The sequence below is a fragment of the Heteronotia binoei genome, chromosome 20 (genome assembly GCF_032191835.1).
Source record: "Heteronotia binoei isolate CCM8104 ecotype False Entrance Well chromosome 20, APGP_CSIRO_Hbin_v1, whole genome shotgun sequence".
Lineage (NCBI taxonomy): Eukaryota > Metazoa > Chordata > Lepidosauria > Squamata > Gekkonidae > Heteronotia > Heteronotia binoei.
Window position 1 is genome coordinate 13,250,244 of NC_083242.1, and position 26,375 is coordinate 13,276,618.

Here is a 26,375-nt window from a genome sequence, read left to right on the forward strand (position 1 = left end):
GGTTGACTCTGGCAAGTACTTGGAATACCAGCAGTCGGGAGGGCAGAGGCAGGCTTTATTCAGCCACCTCCCTCAACATCCTTCAGGCCCACAATAGGGGTCAGTCAACAGAGGTTGCCATGACTTCCAGGTGCACACACACACTCACACATGCACATATAAGTACAAAAAATACTGGGGGGGGGGGGGAACCAGCCCTTAAAATTCTGTGCAAAGGTTCAAAATGGGAGTCGAAGATACAAAATGAGAGTCAAAGATACAAAATGAAAGCCAGTGCAGTGTAGAAGTTGAGAGTGCCAGACTAGTATCCAGGAGCCTGGGGTTCAAATCCCACTCGTGCCCTGGAAGCTCAGTGGGTGACCTTGGGCCAGTCCCACTCCCTCAGCCTAGCCTACCTCACAGGGTGGTTGTGAGGATAAAATGGAGGAAAGGAGAATGCAGTCAGCCGCTCTGGGACCCACTGGGGAAAAGGGCAGTGTACGGATGAATTGAACTGACTGAATGAATGAAAATTCTGTGCCCAGACAATACAAATTCTGCACCAAGATAAGCTTCAGTTCCCAGCTTGCGAAAATGACTTGTAAATTGCATCATTTCTCTTATTTTAAGCGCTAATGTCGACTTGTGCTGATCATGCAGATGAGTAAGGATCTTGACAGAGCACTGGAATGCCAACCACTCCCAATTTTGGTTATACCACCGCTCCAGTCTCTAGAACAGGGGTGGCCAAACTTGCTTAACATAAGAGCCACATAGAATAAAGTCAGACGCAAGACATGAACATCAGGTGTGGGAGGGAGGGAAAGAGGGTCGACGGCAGAGGGAGAGGTGGAAAGAAATCAACTTTAACTTTAAATGTGTTCTCCAAGCTGCTGGCTGGCTTGGCTTGGAGAAGTGATTTAAAGAGACAAATGCCTTCTCCAAGTCAGGCAATGGGGCAGCGGGGGCTTTGAGAGCCACACAATACATGCGAAAGAGCCACATGCAGCTCCCAAGCCACAGTTTGGCCACCCCTGTTCTAGAATTTCAACAAGCTTTGTCCACACCCTCTTCTCTAAAGGCGGGGGTGAGGGATGGACCAGAAACTTGCTTCAAACAAAACCCAACAGCACGAGAGGGAAGGGGCTGTGGCTCAGTGGTAGAGCATCTTCTTGGCATGCAGAAAGTCCCAGGTTCGATCCCCAGCATCTCCAGTTAAAAGGGCCAGGCAGTAGTTGATGTGAAAGCCTCGGCCTGATACTCTGGAAAGCAGCTGTCAGCCTAAGCAGACCATACTGACTTTGACGGACTGAGGGTCTGATTCAGTGAAATCTAGTTTCATGTGTGATCAATCCTGCACTGAGTACCATTTTCTACACCTACATTTGTGCATGAAGATCTAAAAGGATTCACAAAACAAAGTCTAAACCCAGCGGCACCTTTAAGTCCAACAAAGTTTTATTCAAGGTATGAGCTTTCATGTGCACACAGACTTCCTCAGATACGTCGAAATGGAAGCTAACAGTTTATATATTTATATAATTTATTAAATTATGGGGGGGAGTTAACTGTCCCTTCCCAGCTTGGGTGGGGTTCAGAGCAGTTTACAACAATGAAATTTAATACAACAAAAATCAAGTGAAAACCATAAAAACCAGGGCTTGAATTCAACAGGAGCACAGCTCCTGAACCTCCAGTCAGGGTCTGCATGCAGTGGGGAGTTCTCTCTGCACACAGATCCCGGGGTGTAGGCAAATGAGATATGCTACTGAGCTCCTGCACCTTTTTTTCTACAAAATGTCCCCTGATAAAAACAATACTTAAAATATTCAGAGCATTTAACACTTTAAAACAAGATGGAAGTGTTGGCATTCAGTCATGGGGGGATCGAGGGTGCCAGGCGGATGTAAAGAAACATCTTATAGCAATAACAAGTTAAGTTTATATGGTCATCAGGTCACTATTAGTTTGGCCTTTGCATACGTCAAAACATTGTTAAGCTGTATGATATATATAAGACCCACCAAGTTTTATTCAAGGTGCGAGCTTTTGTGTGCAGGCACACTTCCTCAGATACATAGAAATGGAAGTTAACAGTTCATATATGTGTGTGTGTGAATTGTTAACTTCCATTTCTATGTATCTGAGGAAGTGTGCCTGCACACAAAAGCTCGCACCTTGAATAAAATTTGGTGGGTCTTAAAGGTGCCCCTGGACGCAAACATTCTACTGCTTCAGACCAACATGGCTACCCACTAGGACTCACAAAAGCCAGAAAAAGGCAGCTCATCTTTCCTCTGGAGACAAAGGGTTAGTTTGGACAGTATTTCCCACTCTTCACCCCCAAAGCAGTTCATTCCAGTGAAGCTTCAGCAACAGAACTTCCTGGTAGATCGGGCCCAACACGGCACACAGCTTCCACTCTGCTGCCCTTAAGGGCAAACGCAATTCACGGGCTGAGGGCATTCCCCACCTTTTCCCACGCACAGAATGCTGGTTTAGTGTAACCGTTTGGATAGCCTTGAGTTCAAATCCCCGCTCAGCTTCCCTGGGCGACCTTGGGCCAATCGCATTCTCTTAGCCTAACCTATCTCCCCTGAAAGAAGGGGGAATTCTGCATGTTGTGATGAACTACAGGAAGGTTGGCTTAAATATGTAATAGTCAACTGGCCCAGTGTGGATCAGGTTACCAACTCCAGCTTGGGAAAATGCCAGGAGATTGGGGGGCAGAGTCTAGGGAAGGTGGATTTAGGAGAGGAAGCTCAGTAGGAGCGTAATGCCATGGGTTCTACCCTCCAAAGTGGACTTTTCCTCCAGGGGAAACTGATCTCAGACTGGAGATCAGTTGTAATTCCAGGAGATCTTCAAGGCCCTACCTGGAGGTTGGCAACCCAAAGTTTTAGCCCAGATAAATCCTGTCTGAACTCCAGTCTTACTTAGATGCAGTGATCTCGCTCTCTTTCCTTCTCTCTCAATTCCCCATTTCTGGGAAAGCAGCGATGGCTGAGAGGGAGGGAGAGAAAGAGAGACTCCCCCAGAGCTCCGGATTCTCTTCTTCCCAGCCGCGTTCTGCGGTTTCTGACTCTCCCAGCTACAACAGCTCTGCATCTTGCGGCAGACAAAGCCCCATTAACTCTTCTCTCCCTCTCTCCACTGCTCTTCCCTTTGTCTTTTCTGCCTGCCACTCAGGTGGCCGGTCTCTGACTGCCCATCCCTGCCTTTCTAGCTCCTCCACCTGCTCTCCCAGCCTCCTGGTTTTGCTTGGGTTCCTTGTCCCAAACACACACACCCCTCCCCAAATCTATCACATCCTTTGCTCCTATCAGTCCCAGCAGGTTGCCTTGCCATCATTCCTTCAGCCTCGGGCACAATCTCTGTGTGTGTGTGTGTCCTCGGTAGCACCCACTGCCTGCGTTGGCTGGCTTCCCTCCCGGGTCTTGCTGGTGCAGTGAAAACAGTCGAAAGGGAGTGGGGGAGAGAGCGCTCAGTTCTCCTGGGGCTTTCTTACATGTCCAGGGAAATACTGATCACCACTTTGGGGTCAGGATAGGAAGCAATTTTCCTCCAAGCCAGTTGGGAGGTTTTTGGGATCTTCTGGGCATGAAGCGGGGGTCATTGGGGGCCTGGAGAGGGGAGGTATTTGTGAATTTCCTGCATCGTGCAGAGAGTTGGAATAGATGACCTGGAGGTCCCTTCCAACTCTATGATTCTACGGAACTCAAGCCCCAGGACCCCCTTTTGGCCAGCCGATTCCATCTCTCGCCAGGTCGAAATTTTCTTCCAGGTCCGATTTGCCTCATTTTCATCCCTGGATCTAAGTTCTTGTAAAGCTCCTGATGTGAATTCTGAATCCTCATCACATGTTTACGTGCAGAGGAAAACATGGTAGTAAAATGCCCCGGGGGTACAACAGACGATGCTACATCAGACTATTCTGGAACTAGATGTGCACAGCGAGCCGGGAGAGACGGGTAATAGTTTTCTCCCTGCAGTGCTAGTTTTCTACTTACAAGGTGTTTTCATGCAAAAACTGGAATGCGTCATATGCAGTTGTCTATGGTGATGCAGTCCTTTCTACTGCTTCAAATGTCTACCATCTGTTGCTCCTCTAGGCCATTCCAGCAGCTGCAAGTGGAGGAGTGGGGAATCAAACCCGGTTCTCCCAAATTAAGAGTCTGCACTCTTAACCTCAACACCAAACTGGCTCTCTACCTAGTCAGATAGGTGAGGCTGTGAAATTGTGATGGACCCAGGGTCACCCGGCAAGCTATGATGGCACACCAGGGTTTTGAGCAGAGATTAGAAACTGGTTGCCTCAGTTTTTAGTCTGATGCTCTGTTTGCTGTGCCGCATTGGCTTTTTAATAATGCTGTCAACCAATTAAAGAATGGTTGACAGATAAATCATCTGCCTTTTAACTGATTAATAATTAATTCATTAGATTTGCATAGTACCGAATCCTCTGCATTGGTACTTTACTGAGAAGTCGATGGGAGATTTGATACACAAAAGCCTCCAGTTGCTGTTCAATGGAAAGGAAACTGGTAACATTTCCCATTTAATTTCCTGTTACAGTAACACACCGGAGCCAATATAGGACAGAATAGAAACAGGTGCACTTTGGGTTCTTGGCCCAACCAACCAAAAACTTCAGCGCAGTGCTCTTCAACTTTTACAGACCTGGGGCCCACCAAATCCAGGATCCACCAAGTTGCAAACAAATTAGAAGCGATAGGAAGTTGTCAGAGTCACATGCCAGGAAGAGGCAGTGGCAGAGTAATGACTTCCTGGATGACAAGGTCAGGAGAAGGCCAAGACTGTCGAGAGCAGGAAACCCAACCCATGCCCTAGGAAGAGGAACAAGCCAGCCTTTGTGACTTGGCCTTCATGTACTGCTGCATCCCAAGATGTTGGTTGCAATGAGCCAAGAGGCAATAAAAATGGCTGCCCTGTATGTAGGGGCTCCTAGCCAAGGAGATAGTACTTTTGGGACCCTCCTGAGGATCCAGATCAAGGGTGGCCAAACTTGCTTAACACAAGAGCCACATAGAATAAATGTCAGATGTCTGAGAGCTGCAAGACATGAAAATCAGATGTCAGAGGGAGAGAGGGGTGGGGGGAGGGAGGGAGGGGGCGGAGCTTTGCCAGTGTATATAAAGGGCATCTATGAAGTCCGAAGAAAGAATTTCTGCTATGAAGGCAAAAAGTCTGCCTGCAAGTTCATGAGAGGGAAAGCGAAGCATCTTCTGCCCCTTCAAACTGACAATGTTTTCCTTTCGTACATATCAAGGGACTGATAAGTTGTTCCTGATGTTTTGTCATGGCCTGATTTGGAATATGAACGTGGCCATCTGGAAACACTCAGTTGTATTATCAATAGAGCATCATTTCCCCAAAAAGTTCTTCTCCAGCTTGGAATGTGAAAAAGAGATTCTGTGCATGCACAGCCAGCCAGCCAGCATCTCAAAACCAGCTAATGCACAAAAAAATCTTTTAATGATAAACTCCATGCTCTTGCTGATATTCTCATTGGCTTTTATGAAACTCTGTGGGAAAGTTCTCACTGTGTACCTCTTAGTCCCCATAAAACTCTCTCTGATTTTGTGAATGGCATGACCAATCACGTAGCTCTACCTTAGACTGGATCAGATCGCTGGTCCATTAAATCAGTTATTGTCTACTCAGACTGGCAGCAAGTTCTCCAGGGTCTCAGGCTGAGGTCTTTCCCATCACCTTCTACCTAAGTGGAGATGCTGGGGCTCGAACCTGAGACCTACACGCCAAGCAGAGGCTCTGCCACTGAGCCACAGCTTGTCCCCAGTCCACAAGGTGGTGAGCTAGACTTGTTTTGTTGGATTTTATTGATAGGATTTTCAAGGCAAGAGCTGTTCAGAGGTGGTTTGCCCTCATTTCAGGAAGGGCAGAATAGAGGTGGTTTGCCCTTGCCTGCCTCTGTGTGGCCACTCTAGTATTCCTTGGTGGTCTCCCATCCAAATACTAACCAGGGCTGAGCCTGCTCAGCTTCTGAGATCTGATGAGATCAAACTAGCCTGAACCATCCAAGTCAGGCCAAGGCAACCATGCAGACCACAAAAACTCTCACATGTACAATAGCTGCAACATTTTGGGACTGGAACTACTTAATCCAGGGGGTAGCCAAACTATGGCTCAGGAGCCCCATGTGACTCTTCTACACATATTGTGCAGCTCTCGAAGCCCCCACCACCCTGTCAGCTGACTTGGAGAAGGCATTTATAGTTTAAGTTGCTTTCTTTCCACCTCTCCCTCCCTCCACCCATCTATTTTCCTTCCTTCCTTCCTTTCTCATGTGAAAGTTGTCAGTGTGACACCCATACTGAGTTCCTCCAGTTGCTAGTTTTTCCTGGACAGCTCTCTGGTCACAGACCCCTGCCAAACTCCAAGGCACTGCTGGACAGCTCTCCTGCTGAACATATGAAGCTGCCTTATACTGAATCAGACCCTTGGTCCATCAAAGTCAGTATTGTCTTCTCAGACTGGCAGTGGCTCTCCAGGGTCTCAAGCTGAGGTTTTTCACACCTATTTGCCTGGACCCTTTTTTGGAGATGCCAGGGATTGAACCTGGGCCCTTCTGCTTCCCAAGCAGATGCTCTACCACTGAGCCACCGTCCCTCCCCCAATTCTGCTATTCTGTGCCTGCCTGCCAGGCCTTGACTTTTGCCCATTCTTCCTTTATTTCACAGCCCAGTGATCCAGCTTGGACAGAACCAAGCTAGCAATGGGTTTTTTTCCCCCTGTCAAGTCACAGCTGACTTACGATGACCCCATCGGGTCTGCAAGGCAAGAGACAAGCAGAGGTGGTTTGCCCTTGCCTGCCTCTGCATAGCGGCCCTGGGCTTCCTTGGTGGTCTCCCATCCAAAATACTGACCTGCTTGGCTTCTTACTACCCTCTATTTCTGTCTTCGTGTAGAAGCTTAGCCACAGCAGCCAAAGAAATCAGCGCTCTTTGTCTCTGTCTCTCTTTCTCTGTCTCTCTCTCTCTCTCTCTCTCTGGTATTTTCTGTATTTGTGTGTGAGTATGCATGTGTGCCTGGAAGTCATGGCAACATCTGGTGACCCCTACTGGGGCACGGAGGATGTTCAGAGAAATGGTTTGAAACAGCCTGCCTCTGCCTCCCAGTCCTGGTATGCTAAGGAGGACTCCCATCCAAGGACTTGCCAGGGTTGGCCCTGCTCAGCTTCTGAGATCTGACGCAATCAGGCTTACCTGGGCTATCAAGGTCAGGGTGCCAAAGAAGTCATCTTGAAAGTCCATGTAGTTACAGATGAACTGGTCTGGGAGAAGCCTTCCGAGCTGGGAATAGTTGGGATTCCAAGAGCAATCAGCCAATTGCTACTGGTAAGGGAGTCACTCAAAAATCCAAACATTGCCTGTGTACATTCCAGAGTGCATCCAAAGTGATTGCCAGCAACGGGGTTTTGTGTGTGTTCTCTGTGTGATGCGAATTTTTTTGTCGTTATAACTGCAAGGTGTGTTTTTTTAAAAGCAGGATACAAGTCTAATGACGTCTAGTGGCTGTATTTGCTATGATCTGCACGGGGGAGAGACTGTGGCTCAGCCCTAGAGCATCTGCTTGGTGTGCAGAAGGTTCCAAGTTCAAACCCCGTCATCTTCAGTTTAAAGGACCAGGCAGGAGGTGATGGGAAAGACCTCTATCTGAGACCTGGAGAGCGGCTGCCAGTCCGAGTAGACAATACTGACCTTGATGGACTAAGGATTCTAATTTGGTAGAAGGCAGCTGCATCTTGTTCGTGTTAACTGTCTTGTAAACTGCCCCAAGACAACAGGAGAGGCAAAGTTAGAATCCTTTGGGCAAAATAATAGAAAGCCTTCAAGCTCCAAGCACGGGAAGAGCAGGTAAGGATCCTGGGTGTCGCTGGTTCCCTTCCCCCCGTTTTCATGTTCTCTTTTCAACAACAACAAAAATCCAGCTGTTTGGGAAGAATTTTAATTTTGTCGGCTTTTACCGGCAGTGTGAGCGTGCCCCTCTCGGGCCCGTGTTGTAAGAAGTGCCATCAATCACTCTTTGAACTTCCTGTCATGTCAACTCTCAAAGGAGCGGAGAAGGAGGTGGTGGGAAGAGCCACGGCTCAGAGATAAGGGATCGTGCACGTGAAAGGTCCCAAGTTCAATCCCCGACATCTGCGGTTGAAGGGCCGCAGGGAGCAAGTGTTGAGGGGAGTCCTTTCTCGGTACGAGACGCCAGAGTTAGACCACCCAAGGCGGCCCAGCTCCCAGTCCTAGAAATACCAGGTCCTTCATTTTCCAGTGCAGAGAGCGTCACCTGCCTGAGGATTGCGCCATGATGCTCCGCTCCTCTGTGCCAAAAAAAAATTAAAATAAAACGTGGAGATTGGCCAAGGAGGATGCCTATCTTTAACACAGCAGCTGTTCCCTGGAGGATGCGTTTCCATCCAGATCATTCAAATTAATCAGTCACATTTCTAGGGAGTATCATTTGAGATAAAAATAGTCGCTTTCCATTTTACGGGCCACGTCAGCCACGTTTGTGGAATTGCAGGGTGTTTGCGTGTGTGTGTGTGTGTTCGTCTGTACGTGTGTTTCCACTGGGTGAGGATCGAATGGGGCTTTCACATCCCTTCTGAAAGCACTCCCATGGCATCAGTGAAGCAGGGGAAGGTCGTATCCTGGTTCCATCTGGATGCCCTTGGCTCAGTTCCCAGCTCAGCTGTCGACTTGCCATGCCTTAGAGTTCCTCTCAGCCTTCAACATGCAACATGAAGATTAATTTCAGCCCGCGTTTCAAGGGTGTTGGAAATATTGCTGATGGATAGCAAAAGCATTGGGCAGATGATGTATATGAGATGTATATGTGTATGAGAGCCAGTTTGGTGTAGTCGTTAAGTGAGTGGACTCTTTTCTGGGAGAACCGGGTTTGATTCCCCACTCCTCCACTTGCAACTGCTGGAATGGCCTTGGGTCAGCCATAGCTCTCTTATCTGGGAGAACCAGGTTTGATTCCCCACTCCTCCACTTGCACCTGCTGGAATGGCCTTGGGTCAGCCATAGCTCTCTTTTCTGGGAGAACCGGGTTTGATTCCCCACTCCTCCACTTGCAGCTGCTGGAATGGCCTTGGGTCAGCCATAGCTATTGCAGGAGTTGTCCTTGAAAGGGGAAGACCTACTGTGTGCAGTGTGATGTAGTGGCTTGGTCACAGGTTTTGAGTGACTCTCCCTGAGCTCATTTCAGGAAGGATGGAATAGAAATTTAAAGTAATAAACTGGAGAGCAGTTTGGTGTAGTCATTAAGTGCGCAGACACTTATCTGAGAGATCACGGTTTGATTCCCCACTCCTCCATTTGCACGTGCTGGAATGACCTGGGGTCAGCCATAGCTCTTGCAGAGCTGTCCTTGAAAGGGCAGTTTCTGTCAGAGCTCTCTCAGCCCCACACACCTCACAGGGTGTCTGTTGTGGGGGGAGAAGATATAGGAGATTGTAAGCCGCTCTGAGTCTCTGATTCAGAGAGAAGGGCGGGGTATAAATCTGCAGTCTTCTTCTTCTTCTCTATGAGCCCCTTACACCAAGGCAAGAGATGTTTCAGAAGCGGTTTGCCATTGCCTGCATCTGCATCATGCTCCTGATATTCCTTGAAGGTCACCTATCCAAATACTAGCCAGCGCCAACCCAGCTTAGCTTCTGAGATCTAATGGGCTAGCCTGGGCTACCCAGGTACAGAGCCGATTCCAAATTGAGCTGAGTGTCAGAACCCACCCAGATTTAGCCACCAGGGCAGGCTAAGACCCCCTTATGAGAAGATGACTTCCTTTCCAGACCCCGCTGCATGTGGACTTTGTCAAGTCTGGGCACGTGAAGGGAAATCTGAGATAATCACACAGGAGTAAAGCTCCCAAGGAACAGCAAAGAATCTGTGAACCAGATATACCCCAACCGGATCCATCCACGATCACCCTCAGGGCATCTCGAACAGAAAGAACAATGAGCCCAAACTAATGCTGGTCCTCCTATAATTCAAGATCCAGGAAGACACCAATCCAGTCCATAGCTAATTCATAAAAGCAGTTTTGTTGGATCAGACCTGTGGTTCGTCTAGTCCAGCATCCATGGCCAACTCGAAGGTCCATCTCTCAGCTGCGTACGGAGGCTGAAGTTCCTCTGGATTCTTGAATAACAACAATCGGTATTCAAAGTGTCACCACCTCTGAACGTGGTGGTTCCATTTTGACAGCATGGCTAATAGCCACTGAGGGGCCTTTCCTTCATGAGCGTCCAGGAAAAATGGATGAATGTTCTAGATATCTTCTGGACATCTAGACATTATTCGGGATTGCCAGTTTGGTATAGTGGTTAAGTGTGCGGACTCTTATCTGGGAGAACCGGGTTTGATTTCCCACTCCTCCACTTACAGTTGCTGGAATGGCCTTGGGTTAGCCATAGCTCTCCAGGAGTTGTCCCTGAAAGGGGAAGACCTACTGCATGCAGTGTAATGTAGTGGCTAGGTCACAAGTTTTGATGTGACCCTCCCTGAGCTCATTTCAGAAAGGGCAGAATAGAAATTTAAAGTAATAAACTGGAGAGCTAGTTTGATGTGGAGAGCCAGTTTGGTGTAGTGGTTAAGTGTGTGGACTCTTATCTGGGAGAACCGGGTTTGATTCCCCACTCCTCCACTTACACCTGTTGGAATGGCCTTGGGTCAGCCATAGCTCTTGCAGAGGTTGTCCTTGAAAGGGCAGCTGCTGTGAGAGCCCTCTCAGCCCCACCCACCTCACAGGGTGTGGGGGGAGAAGATATAGGAGATTGTAAATCGCTCTGAGTCTCTGATTCAGAGAGAAGGGCAGGATATAAATCTGCAGTCTTCTTCTTCTTCTAGATGAATTACAGATCTAGCTCCAGCCTTTAGATCCAAGCATTTGGCAGAGGATACCACTGGATACATTGCTTCTGCAGCATTCAAATACAGATAATGTCTCCCCCCACCCCAACCCCTGCACTCCCTACTGCTGCCACCACCTAAGGTTAGGAAATCCGAGCGCTGCCCGGTGGGGGCAAACCAGGTGCTGGGGCATCTGGACCCACCAGAGGCCCACCTGATGGAATCGTTCAAAAGTCTATATACTTGGAATCACGGAGTAGCCACTGAGACTCGAGAGGTCTCCACTCTTTCCAATATCCTTCGGACACTTTGGCAATTGCAGCCCAATGCTCAAAAACGGCTCCCGAGCTACAAAAAAGCCCAGTTTTACCTAATTTCACCAGCAGCTTTGTTGCCAAGTCTTGTGATGCTGGACAGAGAAGAGGGGCCTCCAGATGGTGGCAGTGATTGTTTTCATCCATTGTACTCAGACAATAGACAAAAATGCGAAACACTAAAAATTACTGGACAAGTTAGGGAGGGACCACAACTCTCTGGCAGAGCACATGCTTTGCATGCAGAAGGTCCCAGGTGGAATCCGGGAGGACCTCTCCTTGCTTGGAATCCATGATGCTGCCTTCTGCTGAGTCAGGCTGACCAAGGTCCACCTACTCTGCATCACCTACTCTGACGATCAGCAGCCCTCCGGCATCTCAAGTGGAGGCCTTTCACATTATCTATAGGAGGAGGGGGAAGAGGTTAGATTTATACCCCACCCTTCACTCAGAGTCTCAGAGCGACTTGCAATCACCTTCCCTTCCTCTCCCCACAACAGACACCCTGGGAGGGAGGTGGGGCTGAGAGAGTTCTGCTCTTGAGAGAACACCTCTGAGGGAAGCAGGACTGACCCAAGGTCACTCAGCTAGCTGCATGCAGAGGAGGAGTGGGGAATCAAACCTACTTCTCCAGATTACAATCCATTGATCTCAACCACTATGCCAAACTCGCTCTCCACACCAAACTGGAGATAACCAGAGACTGAACTTGGGAATTTCTGCATGCAAAGCAGTTGCTGTATGTATCGCTGATTGAAAATGGCAGACCGGGCTACTTGACTGGAAATTCCAGTTAAAGGATCTCAAGAAGCTGGTGTTGGAAAGAAGGCAGTGGCCCCAGCTCAAGGTACAGCATCTGCTTGTAGTAAGTTCAGTCCCCAGTATCTCCACTTAGATGTGAAAGACCTCCACCTGGGACCTTGGAGATTTGCTTCCTTGATGGGCCATTGGTCTGTTATAAGGCAGCTTTATGACCTTTCACCAGCAGCGTAGACCAGAGGTCTTCAGCCTGCAGGGTGATACCTTCGGGTGGGTCGCAGAGCTCCACCTTTCTGAGGCATGCCCAGCTGCGCACCTGCCATATTTTTTTTTTAATGTTCTTTGGAAGAACAGCTATGAGTGCATGCACAAATGAAACAAAGACACTGCTGAGCGTCCATCTGCAGTGCTGAAGATTTTCTTATGCATGGAACCCTTGGGCTTGCTTTGGTACATCTCTTGGTGCAGAGCTTGTGTTTCCTGTCCCCAGCAATATTGTTCTGCGGTCCACTGAGATTCTGACCTTGACCAGTGAGGTCATCATTGCTCTGGCTCCTCCTCCTGTGATGTCATAGGCTTACATTTTAGCAGGTCCCATGCCAATGTCCATGGGACCAAAAGCGAATCCTAGTCTGGAAAGGTGGAAGAGATGGCTGTAGACAACTGACTCACACCAGTTTCTCACTAGCATTGTTGCACCCCCCAAGTTTCTGTTTTCCCTGGCGCAAGCTACCGATTCCTCACAAGTTGCTCTGCAGCTGCATTTTGATGTGTGGCTCCCTCCAGTTCCCCTCATGGCTTTGTGATGCTGTCTTTTAAGGATTAAAATTTGGGGGGGGGGGCAGAAGCCTGAGGGCAGAGCAACACCAGTGTGAAATCAGTATCAAGGCTTCTTTGTATGTCCAGGTTCCACAAAGCAATCAAGGAAATGCAGACACACTTTGGATAATTTATTCTGATTGCAGAATCCAGTGTTTCTTGGCACAGAATTTCTGTTACCTTGATGTTCTGAGCTACTATTGTTTTTTAAGTGTGGGAGAAATCACTGATTTATTGTGCTTTAGGAAACACCTGGGATCCTGAGACTAAAGGGAGTCCAGAGGGAAAACCTTCTCACTCACCATAGTGACCATGCTTCCATATTCAGAAGCATTTCTAAAAATCACCAAAAAGAGAGAAAAGCCCTGGCCAGGATAGCCCAAGCAATCTTGATCTCTCAGAGTCTCAGAGCGGTCACAATCTCCTTTACCTCCCACCCCCCAACAGACACTCTGTGAGGTGGGTGAGGCTGAGAGATCTCTCCCAGAAGCTGCCCTTTCAAGGACAACTCTGCGAGAGTTATGGCTGACCCAAGGCCATTCCAGCAGCTGCAAGTGGAGGAGTGGGGAATCAAACCCAGTTCTCCCAGATAAGAGTCCGCACACTTAACCACTACACCAAACTGGCAAGTACTTGGATAGGAGACCTCCATCCACTTGGATGGGAGACTGCCACTACACTGACCTTGGCAAGTACTTGGATGGGAGACCTCCAAGGAATACCAGGGCTGGGATGCAGAGGCAAAAAATAGCAAGTCACCTCTCTGAAACATCTGAGTCCCATTAGGGGTTGCTAGAAAACTGTGACTTCAAGGCATGCCTGCATGCATGAACACACATACCAAAAAAAATCTCATCCAGAGGCACTAATCCTCTGAATCCCAGAGCGAGGAACTGATTGGCCACTGTGGGAGACAGGATGCTGGATGAGATGGACCACTTGTCTGATCCAGCAGGGGCTTTTCTTATGTCCTTAGGTTCCCATTCCACCTCTTTCCCACCACACAGTCAACAGAGGAAGCAGCAGCGCAACAGAACAGTGCCGTGGAAATCTGCGGCCACAAACAAACAACCGTTGCTGCCGTTATCCTAAGAGGTACAGCTGCAAAGATATGGCAGATGTTGTCGCAGGCTAGGAGTTGCAAACAGCCTTTGGAAAAGAGCAGCGTCAAAATCAACAAAGGAGATAACGTATGGATAACAGCTATGAGAGCCAGCATTTCCGAGGAAGCGTTCGATAAGCATTCGGAAACCTATTTGCTACCCGCTAGAAAGCAATGCACAAGAGACTGAGAGAATTTGAATTCAAGAGCTTGGCTGCTCTTTAAAAAAAATAAAAAGGAGTTGAGAATGAATTTGTCCATTGTCTGAGCCCCTCGCTCGTCTACCCAGGAACCGAGAGGAAGATGGTACAACAGCCACCCTGCCATCAGCAAATCAGATCAAAGCTGTGACAACAGGCGAAAAGGATGGATCTCAGAACCCCAGTACCCAAACCAGATCCAATCCAACCCCATTAGGGGGGGGGGGGTGCATACCTCTTTTTTTTTTTACAGCTAGCAGAAGAAAACAAACCCAGCCCTTTCCTCCTCCTCTCCCTCACCATCATTCAAGTCCGTCTTGTTCCCCCATACTTGGCAAATGGATCATTCCAGTAAAACAGTGGGGTGTCCCCCCACCTTAAAAAAAACTTTCTGCCTGCTGGGAAACTCTTCCCACTTTGATATGCTTAACAAAGAACCCCAGGATACTGTGGAGGATTCTCGAAACACAAGTGCCCAGTTCACGTAGGGTGGTATTGCCTTATTTTGAACAGAGAACACCACCTAGTACACTCCAGAGAATCTAGCATTGGTGTGGCCCTATTTTGAACTGAGACCATCACCTAGTACACCCCAGAGAATCTGGCATTGGATTTCCTGGCCCCTCCACGTTGTTGCTTTGAACGAAGACCACCACCTAGCACACACCGGAGAATCTGCTGTGTCTGCGGACTGAAGGGGGAGGGGAGAACCAGAGCGTCTTTCAGGTCAAAAATCCATTGTAATAAAGCCTGATATAGGCACACGCGAGATTCCTGCGTGGGGGGGGGGAGGATGCTAACGGAGGGAGGGGGAAAAAACTGACTACTCAGATCTAGAACTTCCCGTCTAGCCTCCCCCCCCCCCCCCATTCCAGTCCCTTCTCAGAGGCCCTGATACAATTTAGGAGAAAGATTTCGCAAGGCAGGGAGTAGCACAAATCTAAGCTCTGGTCCTAGAAAACAGCCGCTAAGCAGGTGGTCTTGGAAGGCCGACCGTAGTGGGGCGAAGGGGGGGGGGGGGCGGGGCGCGGGGATCCAAAGCCCAAGAAGAAAGGGCGAGATGGCCCCTCCCTGCCAGCCCCCCCTCCCTCATTCTCCCTTTCTTTGCCCTCGAGTGGGAAGAAACGGCGTTCAGAAAAGACATTGTCCCTATATATTTATAGGTAGTTCTGCAGAGTGGGGGGAGGCAGAATGCGGAGGGGGAATAAGCGTCAGCCTGCTGTCAAACAGGTAGAGTGGGGGCTGGCCTCATTCAAACCCCTCCTTGGAAGAAGGGGGACCGATGACCCTCCTGCATTGGGGGGGGGGTGTCCTTTGGTCGATCCAAGCGCCCTTTTTGCATTGGGGGGGGGGCTGACAGCGGCATTTCAGAGCATCCCTAACGATACCCCCCCCCCAACCCCGCTCCAGAGCCACTGTAAGCGGTAGCAAAGCCTTCCTCGCTGCAGGTGGAGCGGGCGGGTGGGGGGCTCATTGTTCTAGCCGCGCCGGTGCGGAGAAGGCGCCCGACCAAAGCCTTGCGAGACGCCCCCCCCCCGGTCTTCCTAGGACACAATCGCCTCCTCCTCCCTCCCATTTCGAGACGAATCTTGCAAAAATAAAACAAAATAAACCTTGTGCGCTGCGCCGTGGGGGGGGGGGAGCCCCCCATCCGTTGCAATACCCCCCTCGCCGTGCTCACCCCGCCCTTTCTCACCTGCCTCCTTTCTCGCCCCCTTCCACGACCCCCCTCCTTTTTTTCCAAAAAGGAGAAGGTGCAGCCGGCGGGGAGGGGGGGACCCGATCGACCCCGACCCCTCCCTCTTTGCAATCCAGACCTGCGATCCCGAGATGCACGCCCCCACCGGAGACAGCCCCCCCCAAAAAAGAGCCCCAAACCACACGCACACACCTGCCGTTAGGGGGGTCTCTTCGTCATGTCCCTCGTCTGCAGCTCCGGGGAGGAGGGAGGGTCGCGGCCGAGCCTGGATCGACTTGGGGGGGGGGGGAGCAGACCTCAGATCCCGCCTGGCATCGCCGCCGGCCGCCCGCGTCCCCCCTCCGCGCCGAGACGACCGCGGCGCGGCAGCAATCCCATGCTCGCCTCCCCTCGCTCCTCCGAGCCGGTGCAAAGGCAAAAGCTCCCGGGGAGAGGGGGAGGGAGGGAGGGAGGGGCGGCGATGCACAAGCAGCAGCAGCCGCAGCAGGAGGAGGAGGCGCAGCACCACCTGGCCCCGGGAGCAAAGGGGAGCCGCCCGGCGGCGGGGGAGGGGGGGGCTCCCGCAGCCCTGCAAGCCGGTGCCTTTGTTCTGCGTGCTCCTCGGGAAGCCCGCCTGCCTCGCCTGCCTGCCTGCCTGCCTGGAGAGGGAGAGAGAGAGAGACGCTCGGCGACTTTTTTCTTCCTGGAGGCTGGGCAGGCGGGCGGCGCTCGCTCCCTCCCTCCCTCCCTTGCCTGCCGCCTCGCCTCGGCTCCCCCCCGCCCGCTCGCCGGGTCCTAGAGAGGACCGTGTTCTTTCATCTCTCCTTCTCCCCCATCCCTTCCTGCAGCCGGCTGCTTTTCTAGGTCAAAAAGCTGGGACTGCCCTTTGGCGCGGCTGCTCAAAGGTGCCCAGGGGATCCGGGGTTAATCCGGTGCGATCTGTCTGTCTGTCTGTCATCTGCCTGCCGGCCGGCCTGCCTACCTATGTTCCCTCTAAGCTGCAGTCTTGTGAGCAAAAAGTCTATTTTGTGAGCTCCTGGCATTAAAGTTGTGAGCGACTGCATCAATCAGTGTGCTCTGGGGTCATCCTTCCTGAGCTAGGCCAAAAATGTGTGAGCTGGAGGCTAAAAATCTGTGAGCTAGCTCACGCTAACTCAGCGTAGAGGGAACATTGCTATCTATCTATCTATCTATCTATCTATCTATCTATCTATCTATCTATCTATCTATCTATCTATCTATCCATCCATCCATCCATCCATCCATCCATCCATCCATCCATCCATCCATCCATCCATCTATCTATCTATCTATCTATCTATCTATCTATCCATCTATCCATCCATCCATCCATCCATCCATCCATCCATCCATCCATCCATCCATCCATCCATCCATCCATCCATCCATCCATCTATCTATCTATCTATCTATCTATCTATCTATCTATCTATCTATCTATCTATCTATCTATCTATCTATCCATCCATCCATCCATCCATCCATCCATCCATCCATCCATCCATCCATCTATCTAGGGGGGTTTTGTAGAAAAAGCCCATCAGGAGCTCATTTGCATATTAGGTCACACCCCCTGACAACAAGCCAGCCAGAGCTGCGTTGCTGTGTGTTCCTGCTCAAAAAAAGCCCTCTGTCTGTTTGTCCATCCATCCCTCTTAGATCCCACAAAGAAATGCATGCATGCATCTGATGAAGAGAGCTGTGTTTCTCGAAAGCTTATGCTACAATAAAATTTGTTCATCTTAAAGGAGGTACAGGACTCTGCTATTTTACCAAAAATATAAGTACAGTGTTCAGACTGAGCGCACCTGTAAACCCAAGCTTAGTCTTCCAAAGTCACCGCCATAAAGCGATTCTTGAAAGAAATATCCCCACATGCAATTTCCCTATAATGCTGTGTGCTCTCTTTGCGCTGTTTCCCCCGTATATGGTTGCTGGGTTGTGTCAGCCATACTTGCCATATGGGAACAGACTGTAATGCTTAGTCTATGGTGAAAATACATAAATAAAAATATCGGGGGGGGGGGGAGATAGTACAATGGACCTATCCAGAAGCACAGTTTCAGCAACAAGAAGAACAATCTCCTATATCTTCTCCCCCCACAACAGACACCCTGTGAGGTGGGTGGGGCTGAGAGAGTTCTCCCAGAAGCTGCCCTTTCAAGGACATCTCCTATGAGAACTATGGCTGACCCAAGGCCATTCCAGCAGGTGCAAGTGGAGGAGTGGGGAATCAAACCCGGTTCTCCCAGATAAGAGTCCGCACACTTAACCACTACCCCAAACTGGCCCTCTCACTACACTCAAACTGGCTCAAGCAGATTGGTTTAAATTATTTGCTAATTTGTTTGTTTATATGCAGTCAGGGCTTTTTTTTGCCTATCAGGCCACCATCACCCTGACATCACCATGGTTTCACACTTTTTTTGTAGAAAAAGCCCAGCGGGGACTCTTTTGCATATTAGGCCACACCCCTTGATGCCAACCTAGCCAGAACTGCACTCCTGTGCATTCCTGCTCACAAAAAGCCCTGGGTGCAGTCAACTAGATCACCTGTCTGCAAAAACGTTCACAAGGCAGTCTATTCTCCCCCCAGCCAAAAAAAAACACCTTCAAATATAAATCCAAGGTGAACAATACAAAACAATTCAGAATGATTTAAAAACTAACGGTGAAATGAAAGAACCCAACCGACTCCCACATGCCAGCAGGAATGAAAACATCTTCATCCACCTCTGGGAAACGATACTCTTGGGCTGTGATCACACACATGAAATAATGTTCTTTCAATCCACTTTCAATGTGCTTTCCAACAGGATTTTGCCAGTTCAAACAGTAAAATCCAGTTGAAAAGTTGATTGAAAGTGGATTGAAAGTGCATTATTTAGTGTGCATGATCGCAGCCTTAGACTCTCGCTTGCTTTTTGGGAAATAACCTTCAACCCCGTGTTATCAGCAGCTGGCAGTCAGAGAAGTATATTGCTCCTGCCTTTAGAAGCTCCTTTTAAAAAACAAATGCAGCCGTTGATGCCCATCTTCAAGAATCTGCAAGTCGGTTCTCAATTATCCAGAGTTTTCCCTTGAAAATCCCACGACTACATGTTTAAAAACCTTTCTCTCCAAATTCAGGAAGCCAAATGGGCCATAAATAAATACACAATGCCCCCTAGACCCATTTAAAATCAACTGACACTTCCCACTGATGTCACAGAAAGGTGGGCTAAATCTGGATACAGATGGAAAGGCGATTAGAGGACTGTTGCAAATGCCGTGCGGCTCATCTCCTGACACACTAATACACTTGTTTGACTGCAACGGCCTTGCATCCCTGGGTGAGGATACTCAGGGATGTGGTCCACCCTTTCCCCCAATCTCCACCCTCCCCCTTCTTGTGTTTTTCTTTTAGCTGCCTTTCAAGAGCTTTCCTGGAAAGCAGCCAAAAGGTACTTCAAAAAAAAAGAAAGAGAGAGACAGCAGCTTTTAAAGCCTGGATCTGCTTTTTGGAGCCAGGCTGAATGTACACCCATAAAGGCCACCAAAAGCAAGGTGAGGCACTCATCTTACTGGCTCCCCTCAATATATTCATACCCCGTGGCTTCCTTAGACCTGGTTTGTAGCTGCAGAATGGCGATGAAGTGTCAGAAAGGAGGCCGAGGGTGGTGTTTTGAAACACTCCTTTACGTCGAAAGCTCCCTGCAAATGGAAATCCAGCACAGCAAGGAAAGGGAAGGGGGCAGGCATTTTCTCCTTGCTGTGCTTTCTTTTGTGTTAGTGGAGGATTTGCTCCAAAGCTGAGTCCCCGTTTCTCTCGCACTCTGAAGTGGTTCAGCTTATTCTACCATCTTCTTTAAATATATGTATATTTAAATACCAATTTCACTTCCACCGTAGTGTAAATCCTTGGGCAATTCGAGTGTTATTCGGGTGGGGGAAGGCAGCAGCGACAGAAGGAGTCAATTATTGGCCTTTCATGTCTGAACATGTCATAATCAGCTAGCCATGCGGTCTCCACATGTTGCGGAACTACAAAAAGAAACACCAAATGGGAACACCAGAGCTGAAAGCCAGGCCCTCTCTCTGCCAGTCCCACTGTGTGCAACACATCAGAATCATTGGAAATATCTGGTGAGTCACCTCTCACTGCCCCCGCCCCCCTCTCAAAAGAGGGCCCATTTCTGCAGAGGCCCAACGTAATAATAATAATAATAATATTTAAAGCCAGATTTTATTTCATAATGATTGCAGGAAGCCCAGGCGGAGCTAATTGTGGCTTTCCACAATTTCTCAGGGAACAGGCTTCCTCGGGAGGTGGTGGGCTCTCCTTCTTTGGAGGTTTTAAAACAGAGGCTAGAAGGCCATCTGACAGCAATACTGAATCTGTGAATTTAGGCAGATTGTGAAAGAGAGGGCAGGAAGGGCTGCATCAGGGCTTAGTTCTTGTGGCCCTTTCTTACATGCCCAGGGAAATGCTGATCCCCACTTTGGGATCAGGAAGCAATTTTTCTCCAGGCCAGTTTGGCCGGGAATCATGGAAGGGTTTTTTTTGTTGCCATCTTCTGGGCAACTCTGAGCAAAAGAGTTATTTGTGAATTTCCTGCCTTGGGGGGGGGGGGGGGGGTTGGACTATGATTCTGTTCTATGGCTGAGATCACACATACTAAATAATGCACTTTCAGTCCACTTTCCAATTGGATTTGATGGTGCGAACTGACAAAATCCAGTTGGAAAGTGGATTGAAAGTGCATTATTTAGTGTGCGTGACTGCAGCCTATGATTTCCTTTCTCCCCTCGCATAGGCATCTCAGATTTTCTCCTCCCTGTGCAGACATGGGCAAAGACCTCTTTAACCCCCTCTCCTGTTGAGTGTGACAAAGGCCTCTTGAATACCTTCTCCTGCAACGTTCATGGTGAGAAAGCCTTTGCCGGAACACTTCATTTAGGCATCTCAGCTGCTCTCACCACTACACAAGCTGCGGGAAATGGGAGCGAGCAGCTTGGCTGGGCAAAGGCCTCTGCTATTGTTCCCCCTGGAAGAGACTGGCTGAAAGAGCACTTTGCCTGAGTGGGCAAAGGCCTCTGCTATTGTTTTCCCTGGAAGAGGCCAGTTTGGTGTAGCGGTTAAGTGTGTGGACTCTTATCTTGGAGAACTGGGTTTGATTCCCCACTCCTCCACTTGCACCTGCTGGAATGGCCTTGGGTCAGCCGTAGTTCTCATGGGAGTTGTCCTTGAAAGGGCAGCCGCTGCAAGAGCTCTCTCAGCCCCACCCACCTCACAGGGGGTCTGTTGTGGGGGGAGAAGATATAGGAGATTGTATGCCACTCTCTATTCAGAGAGAAGGGCAGGGTATAAATCTGCAGTCGTCTTCTTCCTCTGCTATTGTTCCCCCTGGAAGAGACTGGCTGAAAGGGCCCTTTGCCTGGCCTTATGTAGGAACAAGTCCATGGAGCCAGTGTCCTCTGGTCTGCTGCGCCTGCTGAACATTCAGCCTTGTTAAAATTTAGTTGCCAACCGAGGTGATATATTGTCTCGGTAACATGATAGCTTTGCAAAAGTAATCTGGCCCGATTGCTCCCACGCTGCAGATCTGGGAAGCAGAACGAAGGCTTTCCTCAGTCTGCAACCAAGCAAGGCTCGAAACTCCTGATTTCGGTGACAGACTGCCACAGGTTAGTCCAGCTCAGCACCATCTGTTGTGAAAAGCAGGGGCTGAGAATGGCTCTTTTTCCCAACCCTCTGACCTGGGGGTCCCCACCAATGTTCCCTCTAAGCAGAGTTAGGGTGAGCTAGCTCATAGGTTTTTCACCTCCAGCTCACACTTTTTTTGTCTTAGCTTAGGAGAAATGGCCCCAGAGCAAGCTAGCTCATGCAGTCGCTCACCACTTTAATGCCAGCAGCTCACAAAGCAGAATTTTTGTTCAGAAGACTCCACAGCATAGAAGGAGCATTGGTCCCTACCCTCCCTTTCAGAGCCTGCAGGCACATCTGGAATTCTGGCAGGGCATGGTGGTCGCAGCAACAAAATGGCTGCCACAAAATGGCTGCTGTGGGAGGCAGAGCCAGCCACAAAACGATGGCCACAGCTTAACTTCAGCCACACTGTGCAGATCTTGGTGCTGTGGTGGCACAGCCAATCAGTCAATCGAGAGCCTCGCTGGGCAAAAGCCCTACTTCCTGCTTCCTAAAAACACTTGACGGGTGCCAGAAAAGGTGCTGGCAGGTGCCACACTGGGAACCCGATTTAGCAGAAGATCCCAAAGGCTGGATCTGGAACTCATGCAGAACACAAAGCATGTGCCTTTGTGGGGGGGGTTGGACAACCCTCATAGTCCGTCCCGTCCCAAATCCATCCCAAACCAGTCCCATTTCCGTCCCAAATCCTTTACATCTTGGGCTGAGAAACACGTTTCCCCAAACCTGCCTCCCTAGAGCCTTCAACTGGAGATGTTGGGATTGAACCTGGGACTTTCTGCATGCCGAGCAGATGCTCTGCCCCTGAGCCGCCAGCCCTCCCATTCTTTGCCTCCGCCTGGGACTTTTTTTATAGCAGGAATTCCTTTGCATATTAGGCCACACACCCCTGATGCAGCCATTCCCTCTAGGAGCTTACAGGGCTCATCGTAAAGGGCCTATTGCAAGCTCTTGAAGGACTGGCTACACCAGCGGGGTGCAACCTAATATGCAAAGTCATTCCCGCTACAAAAAAAGTCCTGTCTCTACTCAATACCAGCTTTTACAATGCCTGCCCATTCCCAATGCAAAGCCTTCGCTTGAAAGAACAAATGTGATTCCTTTGGCCAGGGGTGGAATTCTAGCAGGAGCTCCTTTGTAAACTCTTGGAGGATTGGCTACATGAAGGAGGTGTGGCTTAATATGCAAAGGAGCTCCTGCGAGAATTCCACCCCTGCCTTTGGCTGAAAGGATGCCAGGCTGGGAAGTTAACAGAGCCGTAGAAGGGGGGGGGGGGGCAGGCCGCAGCTGAGCAGCTCCCATGACACTGCCAGTGTGGCAGCTTCAGCTTCAGCTCAGCCTGCCGCCTGCGGACCTCAGAAACGGCAGGCCTGTAGCCATGTGGGGGCATTTGAGGGCAACGCCCCCGGCCAAGTGTGTTCTGCCCCCTCTCCGCCCATCCCTCCTGATCCTTCCTCTCCCTTCCCCATCCCTTCTGAGCCTGAATGAGCTGCCACATCTATTTTCCACAGCCTGGCTTGACTTTGCCCAGGGGTGGCCAAACTTGCTTAATGTAAGAGCCACATAGAATAAATGTCAGATGCTCGAGAGTCACAAGACATGAACGTCAAGTGTTAGAGATAAGGAAGGAAGGAAGGAAGGAAGGAAGGAAGGAAGGAAGGAAGGAAGGAAGGAAGGAAGGAAGGAAGGAAGGAAGATGGGGAGGGAGGGAGAAGTGGGAAGAAAGCAACTTTATATGCATTCTCCAAGCCACTGGCTGGCTTGGCTTGGAGAAGTGATTTAAAGAGAGAAATGCCTTCTTCAAGCTGGCCGACAGGGCAGTGGGGGCTTTGAGAGCAACACAATATATGTGAAAGAACCACATGTGGCTCCTGAGCCACAGTTTGGCCACCTCTGGCTTTGCTGGTGTCCAGCTATCCTAAGCATAGCAGGAAGGGAGCAGGAGGGGGGCCCACCATGACTCCACCCGGGTGCCGCCATGACCACTTCAACTTGGCTTCCTTCCCCCCGCTCTGAGCTAGGGTTGCCAATCCCCAGGTGGGGTCAGGGGATCCCCTGGTTTGGAGGCCCTCCCTCAGCTTCAGGGTCATTAGAAAGCAGGAGGGGGAGGGAAATATCTGCTGGGCACCGTTATTCCCTATGAAGGCCGATTCCCATAGGGTATAATGGAGAATTGATCTGTGGGTATCTGGGGCTCTGGGAGGGCTGTGTTTTGAGAAAGAGGCACCAAAATTTCAGCATAGCACCCAGTGCCTCTCCTCAAACGATCTGCCAGGTTTCAAAAAGATTGGACCAGAGGGTCCAATTCTATAAGCCCCAAAGGTGCCCCTATCCTTCATTATTTCCAGTGAAGGAAAGCATTTAAAAGATGTGCAGTCCCTTTCAATGTGATGGCTAGAACCCCCTTTGGAGTTCAATTATGCTTGTCACATTCTTGGTCCTGGCTCCACCTCCAATATTTCCTGGCTCCACCCCCAAAGTCTCCCGGCTCCACCCTCAAAGTCCACAGATACTTCTTGAATTGGAGCTGGCAACCCTACTCTGAGCCTAGACTAAATTATCCTGCCCAGCTGTCTGACCATTGAGCTCCAGGAACCTTCCCAGTAAGTTCAAGGATCACTCCACCCCAGCCTGGCATGTTCGCTCCTATGTTAAAATATTGGTGCAGGCCAGGGGTGGAATTCTAGCAGGAGCTCCTTTGCATATTAGGTCACACCCCCTGATGTAGCCAATCCTCCAAGAGCTTACAAAAAAGAGCCCTGTAAACTCTTGGAGGATTGGCTCCATCAGGGGGTGTGTGGCCTAATATGCAAAGGAGCTCCTGCTAGAATTCCAAGCCTGGTGCGGACAAATATTCGCTGTAGAAGATTTCGATCAGGCCAGGATGAGAAGACTTTGCTACAGTTGGCCTTTTAAAGCTTTGATCTGATGCAGCGGAGGGGCTTGGTGAGAGATTTGTCTTAATTGGAGATGATCAAGGCAAGCCTTGTCCAAAATGATAGGCAGGATGGGAAACATCTGTCGACATGCAAAACAGACAAGCTGGCCTCGCCTAGCGATGAAAGCCAGCAGTCGGTTTTAAATCTCGTGGCGGTTTGGGGAGGAAACGAGGAAGAGTTAAGCGATCGATAGCTTGGGAAATGCTGATCTGTGCCCGATTTAAACATTTCCCAGATGGCGTGGCTACCATGTTCCTGCATCTGCTCCCATGCCGCGCTGGAAATATTTGTGCTCCACAACTGGGGAGAGGTTCCAGCGCATGGGTTTTGTTTCCTTTTGGATGAAACTTCTGGCATTGCTCATAAGGCTTGCGTCAGGGCTTTTTTTGTAGCCGGGGTTGGCCCTAAACTGTCTGGCATCCTAGTCGAGGCTAACTTCTCCCCCCTCCTGCACTGACAACATCACCGAGTCATGTGGGGGCACCCAATCCAGTGCCCCCAGAAGGCCAGCACCCTAGACAATCACCTAGTTTGCCTACTGGCAGTGCCAGCCCTGTTTGTAGCAGGAGCTCCTTTGCATATTAGGCCACACACCCCTGATGTAGCCAATCCTTCAAGAGCTTACAGGGTTCTTAGCATAGGGCCTATTGCAAGCTCCAAGAGGATTGACTACATCCGGGGTGTGTGGCCTAATATGCAAAGGAGTTCCTGCTACAAAAAAAAAGCGCCCTGGTTTGCTTTCTTTAGAAATGTACAGGCAGAGCATATCCGGAGACAAGGAAGCCCCTTTATCGAGGCAGAAAAGTCTCTCATTTTAGCCCCCCCCCCTTTCTGATTGAGCCCCTTCCCCAGTTTCTGATTATTCCAGGTAGAAACATACATTTCCGTGGCAAGTAGTGTCTGATATAGCAGCCCAGCTTGTGGGGGGAGAAATGCTCTCAAGGAGCGGCAAGGGGGGGAGCTTCACCAGCTCTTACCTGTGCACCCCCTTCTGGGCTCTTTAAATTGCAACTCCTTCCTTCACCCCTCAACCCGGCCTGCGGAAGTATGGTGGGCGGCTAGCAAAAACGGGGTCTTCTCTTTGGGTGCCCCCCAAAACAGGCTAGAAATCCGTTGCCACAGCTGTTCAAATGGCACTTTATCTATATAGCTTTAGGCCCCAGGAGGAAAAATAAATAAAACCTTTACCCCACGTACACACACACAGGTCTATTAAATTTTAAACATACACAACCTCCCCCCCCCCCCAGTTAAAGTAGTTTTGTGGTCCTCGATTAGCCTTTTATTTTATTAATATTTTATTGATTAAAATATTCATGCCCTGCCTTTCTTGTCATCAAATGCTGCCTCAGTGCAGTCATTACTCTACAAGGGGAAATTGCTGCTTCGGTTTGTTTGCTTTTTAATGGATTTGATTATCGATCATTGATCGCTCAATGGCCTTATATAAAGATCCACAGCTCCAATAGTTACATGGGCCAAAATGACTTTTGATTGTAGCTCTAGTAAGCCCCGCCCCATCCCATGACGTCACCAGGCTCCACCTTTAGCCACCCTCTTGTAGAGCCTTTTGATTGTGATTGCAGCTCCCTAGAACTGCTTGCTGGCAGTGGAAAGCTAGGGTTGCCAGGTCTGGGTTGGAAAATACCTGGAGACTTTGAGGGTGGAGCTGGGAGAAGGCGGGGTTTAAGGAGGGGAGGGGCCTCAGAAGTGTCCAATGCCCTAGAGGCCACCCTTCAAAGCAGCCGTTTTCTCCAGGGGAGCTGATCTCTGCCAGCTGGAGGCCAGCTGTAAAAGCGGGAGATCTCCAAGCCCCACCAGGAGGCTGGCAACCCTAGAAGTCCCATCAAGTCACAGTTGACTCATGGAGACACCATAGGCTTTCTGAGGCAAGAGAGGAACAGAGGTGGTTCTGTGGAGTGACCCTGGACTTCCTTGGTGGTCTTCCATCCAAATATAATCCAGGGCTGACACTGCTTA

General features: G+C 49.8%; 1 protein-coding gene across 2 annotated transcripts in view; it reads right to left on the reverse strand.

Moving 5' to 3' along the window:
- Positions 1–26,375, reverse strand: part of SBK1 (SH3 domain binding kinase 1) — an 80,719-nt gene that overhangs the window by 17,202 nt on the left and 37,142 nt on the right. Inside the window, exon 1 of one of the 2 annotated variants that reach the window (XM_060260901.1) lies at positions 15,958–16,012. The exons of the other annotated variant lie outside the window; for it this stretch is intronic. The gene's annotated coding sequence lies outside the window, so the exon portion shown is untranslated. Of the gene's footprint in view, positions 1–15,957; positions 16,013–26,375 lie in introns of those variants that run through there. 2 annotated transcript variants of the gene reach the window in all.